The following is a 14,464-nucleotide window of genomic DNA, read 5'->3' as shown; positions in this document are numbered from 1 at the left end:
AGCATGGGTTCTCTCCTGTGCAGCATCCTGTCCGACCAGACTTCATTCCTGCATCGGAACAAAACCGCTCGATGCGATATGGGTGCGGGGAGTCTGAGAACGGCGTGTGCCGAGAGGCATGTCAGAAACTTTTGGAAAGGAGGACGAGAATTATGATGCAAGGAGAGGAGGAAGTACATGGGACTCGCAAGACGTGTCTAGGAGGTGATACCATCTGCTGATTTAATATTGTCCTGTGAATTTCAGCAAGTGGAACCCACTTTTTAAAAAGCCACTCTAAAAAGGACATTTCTCTGTAAATCAGATTTGAAAAAAAAAAAAAAAAAGAAATGAAAGGGAACACCTCTTAGCATTTCCTCAGCCGAGTCTCTGCCTCCCCATTCATTCTCAGCAGATTCTGTTGACTTTTCTACCAGCCTGCCTCTTCCGAGCACACGCCATCCCTCTTTACTTTGCTTATCGCTTTCTGTTTGGTGTTCTAACGGTGCCCAGGGTGCTTTTAGGAAGCATAATATTTGGGTGGTGGGTGAATTTTGCCTGCAACGCAAAGTGCATTATCTCGAGGTTGTCACCAGTAACTGACTTGGAAGCACAGATTGTCCCGTGGGTTTCTGGTTTGCTCGCATAGAGTCTCAGGGTTGTACAGGGGGAAGCTGTCTACTTTTGATAGAAAGAGCTGAAGTGCTGCGGTCAGAGATGCCTGAGCTGACTCAGCGCTGCTGTTTTCTATTTTGTGGCTTCAGGCTCGGGACTTGCCGTCCCTGTACCAGGTAACTTCATCTGAGAGTGTGGATAATGGTCTAAATGTAAATTGCAGGCTGTTGTGGAGACGAAGCCATGGGACACAGGTGAAGGTCTTCGCTTGCTACCTACCTCATTCTTGCTGATGTCTACACACAGTCCATCATGTCACTCTTCCTAACCTTACAAACATTAGGGTTGTCTGTTTGACAGGAAACACATTCTGGGTCAGTAACCCTACAAAGGCTGGGGACAAACTTCACAGCCAAGGGTAGAGGTCGCTGGGGTGCTGGGTGCCGGGGCGCTGGGGCGCTGGGGCACTGGGATAGGATTTAGCAAAGGTTGCAAACTGGAAACTCCTGGTGTGCTAACTTCAACTCACCCATTATTAAAAGTGAATGAAAATGTTAAATTGAACAATTAAATTAAAAACTGGAGACCTTCCCTATGCAGTGTGGATTACAAGCCTGCCAGGTGGCACAGGGCCCCCACCACTCCGGGCGGTCCCCATTAGCAGTGACTCGGATGCAGGTCCCAGTCTCAAGGTGGCATGTTGAAGCCACAGCGAGGTGCAAATCAGGCTTTGTGAAGAGAGAGGGGGTTTTCTAAATTTCTAGAGGTTTCCTTGAACATATAGAGAGCCAGGCTAGATCAAGCAGGATCAAAACCCTGGTGCCGAGCAGGCAGAGGAAATGACTTGGAGAGATTTCTACCAGACCGGAAGAGGAAGTAGAAAGCGTTGCCATGGGAGATGGGAGGGCACCTCTGCCAGGGTAGAGCCAGCGTTGAGCATCTCAGCTTGGTCACTGAGAAGTGACTGCCTCTCTCCTCAGGCTCCCCTCCCGCCGCCCCAGCAGGCTTAAGCAAAACTGGGGCAGGAGGTGGATGAGGCGTGAGACGTCCTCCCAGGAAGCCCAGAAGGCTGGGGGAGAGTCAGCGCATCTTGGCTCATTCTCTGCTTCCACTGTGTGTCCCAAGGTTTGGAGGTGGCGGATCAGCCAGAGCAGAGGGTCTCTCGTGGCCCAGAGTCCCCTGTCTGCTCTGGTTAGAGGCCCCCAAGGTGCTGAAGGCAGCAGTGTCCGGCATAGACCTGTGGCCAAGGCAACGAAGCCAAGGGCCCCAAAGCACGGGGACCTGATGATTTGAGGGGTCACAGGAACTTTAGGTTTTGGCAGGAGATGCCAGCAGGATGTTCAAGAAGGACAGCAAGATTAGCCACACCTAAGTAAACAACAGCCTAGGACCTTTCAGCATAAGACCAGTCTGTAGCTAAGGACCCCTGCCACAAGGGTATTTCAACTTCCTCCACACCCAGATACCATGTTGGGAAGGAGGAGGGGACCAGTGACCCCTGGAGAGAGGGAAGAAACAGCCTTTGCGTTGACTGGGTCTTTCCCGGAATGAGGCTGAGTTCATCTCAAAGTGAAATGTTTCCAACAAGAACAGAGGAAGTTACCCTTAACTGGTGATTTTTCTTTTTCTCTGACAGTAGAGGGACTAGGGGGCTCCAGAACAAGAGAATGCTGAGAAGGGAGTTTCACTTTTTCCAACATCTCTGAGTGATCTATGTAAAGGTGGATGCCCTCTCCTTGACTTCCTTACGAGGTTGACTCTTTACGCTGGACTTTTACCTTTGAACCACAGGGTCAAATTTGGGGTGGTGAATGAATTTCATCTAATACAATGATTACTTTTACCCATTACATTATTTTTAATATAATAACATGGAAGGAAATTAATACGGAAATTAATACTCTCCCCTACGGCAAGGGCGTGCACCTATTTTTTTTTTATGGTTTCCTTATCTACGTTATTAAAATACTGGCTGATAGATTGGCCCACGCCTCTGACTCAGAAAGACTGTGCTGCTACATTCAGAGTGTGTCCCAGGTCGCAGAGAGGAAAAGAGAGATGAGCTGATTACCTGACATTGTCATATGGCTTCAAGGTTTTGCTTACTTGGGAGACCTTCCAATGCGTGAAATGGGACATTCTTGGATGCTGTTCAGATTCAACAGTGTTGATAGGATTTCACTTTGTTTCCTACTTCTTAGCCTTTGCCCTTATACAAAATCCCAGGACTCATGGGCTTGCCTCTCCATCCTTTCTCTGGTATCCTAGACCCTGATTCTGGGGCTCTAGACTTCTTTGGAACATTGACATTGTGATATTCTTGGAAGAATGTTGCAGATGGAATCCCTAGGTCTTTCTAACTGAAGTCCTAAAGAAGGGATTTTAGCTTTGCTTACCTCTGCATATCCCTCCCGCCGCCCCCTGTGTTCTAATGCCCGTGGCATTGTAAGAAAGTGTTTTACTTGGACTGGGAAGTGAGCCGTGAAGGAAAATACATTCCCCTGCTCAAATGTGTGTTGCTCTTGATTGGGACGTAGATTCTGTTCTCAGCAAGTGCTTGATCCATTTACCTGGAACTCTAAAGGGACATGGTCATACTCATCCACATCCATGAGTAGCGAGATGCCTAGTTCAACAAAACCACCTACCAGGGTTAACTGTGATATTATGGATTGTAAAACCTACCGTGGGAAATGAAAGAAGCTGGTATTTTGAGGGGCCATTCTGTCGTCTCCCCACATATTCCCAGGGCGGTTCCCTCAGTAGTCCACAGTGTGCAGGTGTTTCCAGAAGAGCCTTGGATGGTGAGGGCCTGGGGGCCACATGAGAAGCACTCAACACGGGTGGTAATGCGCCTGTGGGCTTTTCAATGGTGAAGAAAGAGGGGGCACTTCTTAGATGAGCCCTGGGGAAGAAAATGGAGAGGATACTAAATAAAACCCAGACACAAAATTTATGGGCAAATAAATCCTGAAGTCCGCAGGAACAGATGTTAAATTACACAAACTGAATAATATGGGGAAAATCACATCATGATAAACCAGGTTAGCATTATTTCTAATTTCCATCATGACTTATGAATGATTTAGAAACATTTTTAGTTTCCAAATATACAAAAGTATTTTTGGCTATTTTGGGGGAGGGGGGGTATTTAGTTCTCATTTTATTGTATTGAGGGTCAAAGAATATAGTCCATATGGTTTGTCAATTCTTTGATATCTATTGAGATATCCTTTATGACCTAGTATGTGCTCAATTTTTGAAATGTTTCCTGAAAACTTGAAAAGAATGCAGATTGTTTAAGAGTTGAGATAAAATTCTAAATATGTGGATTTTACAAAGTGTCTTAATCATGTTGCTCAAATATCAAACATCACTATTAATTATTTGGTCATTTGATCAACCAGTTTGTAACAGATGCATGTTAAAATAACACTTTACAAAATTTAATTTTTCATAATTTTATTGACTTTTACTTTATATGAAATTACTGCCTTTGGAGGTCGGTCAAATATTGACGATTTTATATGGCTCAACCCAATATTTGAAGGCTATATTGCTGATATTTGTTGTCTTTAGTTTCTTATGCTTTTCTGATATACTAGTAGTATATGATAACCTTCCTTGTTCCTAAATAATAATTTTTTCTCTTAAAGTCTATTCTATTTGACGCTTACATGATTAGAACATCTTTATTTTGATCAGTATTTTTCTAGTATAAACTATGTATCTTTATTCTGACTAAGATCTACTTGTACCAATGTCTGGCATATTATTTTTTCTAATTATTATATGTTTTCTTTGCCCTCCCCCCACCTTATTCCTGACTTTTTCAGTGAACTATGTCTTCTTTGATCTACTTACTCCCTCCATCTACACTTTTGGGAATTATATATTCTATTTCTATAATCGTCCTACCAAGAGTCTCAACTCTGATGACTTCATTTTTCTCCCAGGTAAACTCACCTGAGCTCCAGGTGTGTTCTAAAATGTGTGTGAGGGACACAGAGAGAGACTTACACTAAAACAATACATTTTTTCTTCTACTTAAAAGTATCTATTTGCATAAGATGATCAATATGTCCATTAAACATTATTACGCCCTATTCATTAAACAAGTTTCCAAGTGATTACTACTTGAAAACAACTATGAGCTCACATATGTATGGAAAAGAATCATAACAGATTTCTTGAAAAAGTAATAATTCATAGACTTCCTTAATGCTCAGATGATGTCATTCATTCAACAATATATTGAGTGCCAACCTGCACTGGGCATTGTGCCATCCATTCCAAAGCAGGGAAGTTTCATCATGGAATGGAGCAAGTAAAAGGAACTGTTTTCCTTGAATTTCTTTTTTAAGTCACTTGATGATTTTACTGATTTAGGAGAGTAGTTTAAGTGCAAACATGAGGACAGAAACAGAGGAGATGACGTTTCTAGTCACCAAAGACAAAATGTTCCTTCACTGTTAAAGTCTAACAGACTTGAACTAGAAATGAATCATCTATGATGATCTTAATAAACTCTATTGATAAACATGGAAGGAAAATGCAAAGCCATGAATGTATTTATTTGACTTAGAAAAGGCCTACTGGGTGGGGGGGGGGCAAATTTTGTGGTGCATTCTTTTATTTAGTGATCAGAGACAAATGATTCTTTTTATGAAAGCATATATAATCTCTAAGTGGCTTTCAAGAGGAAACAAAATTCACATGAAATAATGGAGATCTGGGTCAGATTTTCCAAAGAGGTAAAGAATGTCATTGATAAAACTACTGGGACATCCTCAGTGCAATGGGGCAACTGAACCCCAAAGAAGTAAAAAATTTGGGGAAGAATAAAAGCATACATGGACTGTGGTCAATATCTTAATGCTGAAAAGGTTTGGAAAGATTTTCTTCAAATTGATCTCATCTAGAAGGGAGAAAAGGAAGTGATGTTTAATGAGCATGTGTGGTGGTATTATCATGGTATGGGTGATACACACATGCACACACTCTTACACATGCATACATGCTGATTATATGCATACATATTAGATTACACACATTATATATTTATAATTAATATCTATATATATAAAAGCCCAGTGACGGAACGGCGGAATGACCAGAATGACCGGTCGGCCAGTCATTATCATGCGCACTGACCACAAGGGGGCAGACGCTCAATGCAGGAGCTGCCCCCTGGTGGTCAGTGTGCTCCCACAATGGGAGCATCGCTCGGCTGACCCATATGAGTGGCGCTCCCACAGCAGGAGCAGCGGCTCAGAGGGTGGGTCCACAGCCGCTCAGCTGACCAGGATGAGTGGCTGCCCCCACAGCGGGCTGATCCCTGCAGGCCACGCCCCCTACCAGTGCACGAATCCGTGCACAGGGCATCTAGTTTAATATATTCTAATAATTAAAAATATAATCATTGCAATAAACCTGTGATGTATTACGTGTCCATTTTAATGATGAGGAGTGGAAGACTCAGAGAGTTGTCTGTGTAAGATCGTACATGAGAAGAATAGCGATTTGTGCTGACGTCTATCAAATTCCAGAGACTGCTATTTTTCTGCTCCATATTAATGTCCAGAGATTACGTCAATTGAAAACATTAAAAATCATCAACTTGTTTTTCGATACACTCCTCCACTTACTAGGAATGTGACATGGCTAAATTTCTTAAGCTCTCTGGGCTTCATTTGACCCTTTTGCAAAACGGGGATCACAGCAGTCTTACTGCTTGTCTAAAACGTTCCCTGGAAAATCCAGTGGAATAATGAAGTCAATGTACCGATTAAACTGTACAAAGTAACAACCCAAATGTCATTGTAAAAGCACTGAACAAAAATAAGAACCCGCTGTCTTGTTTTTATGATTGTGCAAGGAAACCAAAGGAAATTGCCTAAACTTAGCCAGTGACTTAAGCAAGATCAAAAAGAACAACAAAAATATTTTTTGTTGCAACTTAAGGAAAATACAAATTAAAAAACCTCTTTGTTTACAACAGGGGGATGTGGATACTTGTTGAAACCGAGCGCTGGGTACAAGGGATTCTCACTACCTTTGTGTTTGAAAATTTCCATCATAACAAAAGTATAAAAAAATACTTCCTTGTTTGACTCTGAAAAATGGGCTGGGATGGTAGTTAAGAACAAGAATTCAGTAGCCAGATGCCTGCATTCAAATCTTACCTCTGTCACTGATTAGCTGTGTGACCTTGAGCAAGTTACTGTACTTAACCTCTCTACGCTTGATGGCCTCATCTATAAAATGAGGATAATCATAGTACCTACATGAAAGGCTTGTTAGAATTAAATATGTTGATAATCACTTAGTAAATTATGCATAAGTATTTCAAAAATAATATAAAAATCTTTTGGGTTCTGAATAGATACTATTATTTACATGGAATATGAGGCTCAGAAAGGTCAAGCGACTTACTCAGTGTCACAGAGTTAGTACGTGGCGGTGCCTGGGTTCGGTTCTGGGTCTGAGTCCAAAAGCTTGACTCTATGAGCTGTGCTGTCTCCCATGGGGACCCTGCTGTAGGTAGGTCCTAACTTGGTGAATGATAGATACTATACTTACCCGGGGACTTAAGGGTACCTTGGAGACCAGAAGGGTTACTGAGGTGGGTCAATTTGTAGGAAGCCCAGAAACAAGTTCTTCATAGAGGCCAGCAGGAGACACCCTCTGGGGACCCCAGACTTCTCTGGAAGGGCTCTGAAGGGAGTCAGAGTTCCAGAGTGAAATAAACTTAAAAAAAAGAAGTAGGCAGATCATGTAGCCTGCCTCGGGCATACATAGGGGGAGGATGTTAGAGGTTTACTGTCATCTCCTCTGGGGTAATGTTCTTGTTCTTTATGAATCAGGTGGATTTGAGGAGTTCTGCATGTAAGAAGTGTTGATTCCACATGATGTCAGGAGGAAAAATGATCACGGGGGTGGCTTAACACTCGCCCTATTCCTTAAGGAAGAATTAAGGAAAGCTTAGCTACTTTGACGCATATAGATTACGCAAAAATCTTTCAGTCCTTCTCGGTTTGACTGAAGTGCATTTCTGAGGTTCAACACTAAACAGTTAAATGCCACACTGTGACGTTTTGATGTAAGCAGCGGGATTCTGCTGATGCCTCGAGTTGGGTTTTAATGACCCTCTGGGATCTGGTGGCCAGTCCCCTGTGATCTCCGTGAGCAGTACTGTAATTAACATCAGTATACCTCCTTCACAAAGGAGATTCATGGGCATTTTCCCATGTGACCTCTCCCACAATTCTGTCTGGGAAACTACAGTTACCTCCATCCTAGAAGTGGGAGAAACTGAAGTCCAAAGAGATTATAAGACCCATGTACCATGGCGTACTGGTTAGGTCCGGGATATGAGCCCAGGTACTTCCCTAAACACTGAAGATACTTTCATTCTGTTCCATTGCTTCTGACCCAAAAGTAACCAATGTACGATAGGAAAGATGGATGTCTTAGTCCTTTGGACTGCCCTAACACAATACCCTAGACTGGATGGCTTATATACACTATTTCTCACAGTTCTCGGAGGCTGGGAAATCCAAGATCAAGGTGCTGGCAGATTCGGTGTCTGGTGACGACCAGTTTCTCAGATCAGAGACTGCCATCTTTTTTTGCTGTGTCCTCGACTGGCAATGGGGGCAAGGGAGCTCTCAGGGGCCTCTTTCATAAGGGCACTAATCCCCTTCATGAGGGCTCCACCCTCACAGCCTAATCATCTCCCAAAGGCCCCACCTCCAAATACCATCACATTGGGTGTTAGGACTTAACATATGAATTTGGGGGAGAACATGACCATTCAGTCTACGGTATGGATGTTCATAAAAACAGATCTAGCACATGATAGAAAATAGGAGTCTACAAGTAAATGCCAAAAAGATAATTAACTCATTAAATTTTTTTAAAAAACAGCAACTCTAGATCCTTAGGGGATAATATGCAGGTCATCATTTTCTACCAGCCTGTTAATTTTTTTCCCCAGGCAGGTAGGCAGCTTCGCAAAGTTGTTCAATGGAATGGTTTGATAGGTCAAGAACAGATTTTCCAGTTTTGGGGGGGCCACTCCAAAACTACCAAGCTGTATCATCTGACAAGTCTCAGGATAGTCAAATACAGGAGGAGAAGCCTGCAGATTTACGCAGTCCATTAAAATGGCATTGCAGGAAGGAGGTAATAAGAATCTTTCCTACGAAATGATAGCTCCTGAAATTTATGTAAAAATAGTGAATATAAATGGTTATGGGAAGGACAGCCTATTAGCACAAAGGTTCCTTTTTCACCTAATCGCCAATTAATGTCACTTGGAGGGAAGCCAGCAGTCTCTCCTGAGCTTCCTTTATCATTGCACATCTCTCTCTGAGAGGGACACGCAGTGACTTGCTGAAGCAGCGACAGTCTCCATGTTCCACCCGATGATTTCTCCATCCACATTGGCGGGAGCGAGGAGGTCAAGAAGTGAACAGCCAGCCAAAGCCGGTTTGGCTCAGTGGATAGAGCGTCAGCCTGCGGACTGGGGGGTCCCGGGTTCGATTCCGGTCAAGGGCATGTAACTTGGTTGCGGGCACATCCCCAGTGGGAGGTGTGCAGGAGGCAGCTGATCGATGTTTCTCTCTCATCGATGTTTCTGACTATCTATCCCTCTTCCTTCCTCTCTGTAAAAAATCAATAAAATATATTTAAAAAAAAAAAAAAGAAGTGAACAGCCATCCAAGGCTAAGATATATCCCATGGAGAGCTGTCTTTCCTCCCAAGAAGAGTAGGTAACCACAAAGGTATTCTGGAAAGAGCTGTAGAGGAAGAGACCAATCCCGTGCCCAGAGAGGTCATGTCCCCTTGCCTAGTGGGCTGGGTGGGTACCGACAGCCCGCACTCCAAATGGGGCTCCCGGGAGTCCCGAGCAGGGCCCTGCTGATCCCCTCACAGTGGAGAACATGCACTTGGAGGCCCTCTCCAGACTGCTTTCTGGGGTTTTCTTCTCTGGGTACTAATGATGGGGTCAACCAGAGACACAACAAGCAGTCTGTTCTCTCACCAGTGATCTTGTGGTTCGTTTCTCCCACCTTACCCATTCATTCTTCCCCTCAACATACTCTTGGAATTACTGTCTTTTTCTCCTAGTGTTTATGCTGATTACATATTGGTCGGTCTTGTCTCCCATGCACCCTCTTTGAAAGGTGGGGATGGGCCTGTTCACTATCCATTATCTGGAGTGTCTACTTACAGGGCCTCATGCCCCCAGGGGGTGCAGTAAATGCCTGTTTACCAACGGCCCCGATTTCTCCTCATGCCCTCTCTGCGCCTCTGCGAGCTCCTCTGACCAAACCTTCCATCAAGCCTGGTCCGGGCAGTCCAGGTCAAGGCCACGTGTAGGTAATACATTCCTCCCGTGACTGAAGCACAGAGCTAGGCTCCTTCAATAAGTAAGACGTAGTCTGCGCCTCTGGAGCCTTCCCAGCCCAAGGAGGCATGACCACAGTCGTTCCCAGCCTCGCTGCTCACACACTCTGGTGAGTCCAATTAGCTGTGAAATGTGTCATCAGCAATTTGTTACTAATAATACAGCACCGAATGGATGACTTCTTTAAAAATAAATGTGTGTGGATTCAGTTATTTTTATAATAACCCTTCATAATTTATGTAGCATTACTTATGAGTGTGAAACTTGGTCGTTTCCACCCTTCTTGCCTTGTGATGCACATCGCCCCATCCCCCCCCCCCCGCCCCCCGCATGGCTGTGTATAGGTGAGGAGTGGTTGCTTCCTTTCAGCTGGCTGCCTGCCTTTGCACTTGAATGCAACTCCTTCCTGAGTCTCCAGCCTGCCCTCCTCCCCCATCCGATTGTGCAGTTGTCAAGCGTCCCCAGTGCACGAGCCAGTTCCTTCAAATCAATCAGAGTCTCTCTCTCTCTCTCTCTCTCTCTCTCTCTCTCTCTCTCTCTCTCTCTCTGTGTGTGTGTGTGTGTGTGTGCGCGCGCGTGCACGTACATCCTATTGTTTCTGTTTCCCTGCAGAACCCTGTCTAATATCTCACTGCAGTCTTTTTTGTTGTTGTTAATCCTCACCCAATGAGATATTTTTTCCCATTGATTTTTAGAGAGTGGAAGGGAGGGAGTGAGGGAGGAAGAGAGAGAGAGAGGGAGAGAGAGAGAGGAACATCGATGTGAGAGAGACACATTGATTGGTAGCCTCCCACACACACTCTGACAGGGGCCGGGGATCAAGGATCAAACCTGCAACCCTTCAGTGCTCAGACCGACACTCTAACCACTGAGCACACGCAGGGCTCACTTCATTCTTAAGAGCACTATTCAAGGTCACATAGCTACTCAGAGGCCGAGACAGCTCTTCAGTCCAAGCCTGCCTGACTTCAAACCCCATATTCTGCTCATCAAATCACACATCGTGGGGCTCAGGGGAGGGCTTTTGAAAAACTGAAACTGGAATCACGGACTTCCTGTTGGTGTGAAGATTCTAATGGAACCTAATAGGGGACCGAATGGAGAGTCAAGTCACTGGGCTCCCTGCCTCACCACCCAGCCGGCCTGTGGCCTGCGAGGCGGAGAAAGCACAGCCTCGGGCTCCTGCCAGCTCAGGTTGGCTGGAAGCAGCGTGACCTGGTCCTTCTGAGCCGTTCCGTCTCAGTGGGAGGAGAGATGATGTTTCTTTCCACCCCAGGTGCCTGGATGCTCAGCTGGGGAGTCCATTATCCCATCCACAGCCGTCCAAAGAGATGCTCTGCTTTTCCATTCCTCCTCAGTCTTTCCTGGCAGCGGCTCCCCCTTCACTCCCGCCCCTGGCCCCTGTCCGTCTGAATGCGGGACTCAGAAAGCAGGGGGAGGGAGGAAGTGAATTCGGGGTCCATGAAATAGAGGACAAGGACGGATGACACAGCTCTCCCTGGTAACCTTCCCCATTTAGGATCAAGAAGCAGGAGGCATGAGAGAAGGAAGTAATCTCCTCACGACTCCTCTCTGCGTGTTGGCGGCCTGCGTGGCAGGACTGCAAGAGCAGAGCAGGTGTTTCCAGCAGCCGGGGCTGACGAGGTGCCCGAAGTCACAGGCTCGGGCTCTCATTTCAACGAGGGCCAGCTGCTGAGCAGCCCACCGCTGAGGAATGTGGGGTGCCAGCTGGCGCATGGGAAGCATCCAAACCCTCCCCCCTGAACTAACTGGCTTTGTGCTCTTTTAGACACATTGAGGGAGGGGGGGAGTAAGGAAAGAATCATTGTTTTTAATGGTTTTAGTTCAAAGGAATCTATGATGTAACTATAAATAAATGAGAATGGTCTTTTAACGATTCAGAATACCGAACGTTACGTATGTGTGGGAACGAGTACTGAGCATACTAACTCAGCCAATGTGGCCGTCCTGACCACACACCTGTTTTAAATCTCTGCTGTGTCTCTTCTGTAGCCGGTTCCTTGTCTTCAGAAGCCACGTGTAAAAGCCCAGACATTCATCACAGAGGAAGCAAATGAAGATTAATCGTATCTAGCATGTCAATGACTGTAAGTGAGCTAGATATCCTAATTTTAAAAATAATTACCAAGCGAAAGCCCAGTGATAAACTGAATCTAGAGACATAGTTAAAACAAAGTGACTAGCCTTGGCCAGTGTGGTTCAGTGGGTTGGAGCATCGTCCCACACACCACAAGGCTACGGGTTCAATTCCCGGTCAGGGAACATACCTAGGCTGTGGTTTCAATAGCCAGTTGGGGCCTGTATGTTGGAGCACGTAGGGGAGGCAGCTGATCAATGTGTCTCTGACACATCTCTCTCTCTCTCTCTCTCTCTCTCTCTCTCTCTCTCTCTCTCAACATATCCTCAGGTGAGGATTAAAAAAAGAAGAAGAAGAAATAGCCCAGCTGGTGTGGCTCAGTGGTTGCACATCAACCTACGAACCAGGAGATCACGGTCGGATTCCCGGTCAGGGCACATGCCCAGGTTGCGGGCTTGATCCCCAGTGTGGGGTGTGCAGGAGGCTGCCTAGCAATGATTCTCTCTCATCATTGATGTTTCTATCTCTCCTTCCCTCTCCCTTCTTCTCTGAAATCAATAAAAATATATTTAAAACAATAAAACTCTGTTCTTATAAGGCACTACAATTTGAAAAAAAAGAAAGAAATACAACAAAGTAACTTGTGGCGGTTGAACCTAAGGAATGGGCAAATGTGATTAAAAGGAAGCACGACCCCTCATCACAGTGTCAGACAAAGTTAAAGCCAAGGCCAAGAGCATCAAATGAAACAACTACCCCGAGAACCACCTGTAAGGGCTAACAAATATGTCCCATAGTCCTTGGGGCCTGGAAGATCATTTTTCTTTCTGTTTTCATTTTTTTTATCCAGTACTTTAATGGGGGGGGGGGGGAGGAAAGAATTTACTGCAAGACTTAAAAATCAGGTGGTTTCAAATTTTAAAAACTCCATATTTCCAGGTTCTCTTGTAAAATCGGAAAAGGGCCTGAAGTTTTCTGTAGCATCGATCATCTAAGCAGGTCCCGTTGGCCAAATGCAGCCCTTCCCCCGGAGGAATCCACACCCACAAAATCTATGCCAAGACACAGAACAATCAAACCCCAGAAAAGTAAAGACAGAGGGGAAATCTTGAAGGCGGGAAGAAAGATGTGACACCATCACTGTCATGTCTCTCTGGAGGCCACAGAGGCCAAAGGAAAAGGCGTGATCGTTTTCATGAGCGAAAGAAACCCACGCACCGTTCTACATCCAGGGGCAATACCATCCGGGAATTAAAGGAAAAGCATTCCAGGGAAGGAGACGTGAGAGAACTTGTCACCAGCCCACCTTCCCTAAAGAGACGGATTTTTAAAAATCCAAAAATAAGTAAAAATAAACAACAAACGGGTGGGTTCTTTGGAAAGATTGAGAAAATGAACACATCCTATCAAGACTTACAGATAGGGGGGAAAAAGAGTGACTTAAATTTAAACTACCAATTAGCAATACCAGAAATTAAACAGGGGGTATCACTGCGGACGGCAGACATCAAAAGGATGGTAAGAGAAGATCACAAACAACTTCACACGTATAAACTGGACAACTTACGTGAAATGGACCAATTCCTCAAGAGGCTCAAGCTACCACGAAATCTAAAATAGATCATTTGAATAGCCCTGTGACTATTAAGAAAATTTAATTTGTACTTTTAAAACTCTGTAGAGAGAAATCCTTAATTCTAGATGATTTTGCTGGCGATGAGTACCAACTGTCTAAAGAAGAATGAAAACCAATTCTATGCAGTCTCTTTCTGGAAAAATATAAGAGGAAACACTTTCAGATTTAAAAAAAAAAAAAAAAAGGCTGAGATGATTCATCAGCTTTCATTTTATGAAGCCACGATACTAAAACTTGATGAAGACATCACAAGAGAGGAAAATTCTAGGCCATCTCACTTGCAAACAGATGTAAAAAGTTTAAAGAACATATTAGCAGATCCAGGTCAGTGATGCAGACTAACACGTCTTATGCATTTGCATCCAGGGCTGCAGCTCTGTGGCAACATTTGGTCATCGCAGCGCAGAATTCACCGTGGTAACGGAATCAAGAGTAAAACCATATGGTCCTCTGAACTGGCGCAGAGTGAATTTGATAAAATTCAATGCCTCATTCATGAGAGCCCCTTACAAACTGGGAAACTAATCTGACACAGGTTATCAATAAAGAACTTTACAGGAAGCAGCCACTTAATGGTGAATGATTGAAAGTCCCTCTCCCCCCCACCCCCCCAGATCAGGAATGAGACAAGTTTCCTTACAATTACCACTTCTACTCGATACTCTATTCAAGGTCAGTGCAATAAAGCACTTAAAAAACACATAAAGAGGCCATCGCCGGT

At 44.6% G+C, this 14,464-nt stretch overlaps 1 protein-coding gene across 1 annotated transcript in view; it reads right to left on the bottom strand.

Moving 5' to 3' along the window:
• LOC308254942 (uncharacterized protein) overlaps nt 1-14,464 on the bottom strand; it is a gene marked incomplete at its 3' end in the record, with an annotated part of 48,961 nt that overhangs the window by 19,103 nt on the left and 15,394 nt on the right. The window contains exon 2 of the mRNA XM_080681553.1: nt 3,280-3,499. The remainder of the gene's footprint in view (nt 1-3,279; nt 3,500-14,464) is intronic.

The sequence above is a fragment of the Plecotus auritus genome (genome assembly GCF_963455305.1).
Source record: "Plecotus auritus genome assembly, chromosome: 7".
NCBI classification, from domain to species: Eukaryota; Metazoa; Chordata; class Mammalia; order Chiroptera; family Vespertilionidae; genus Plecotus; species Plecotus auritus.
The sequence above is the reverse complement of the archived record's forward strand: the minus strand, read 5'-3'. Positions and strand labels throughout refer to the sequence as shown.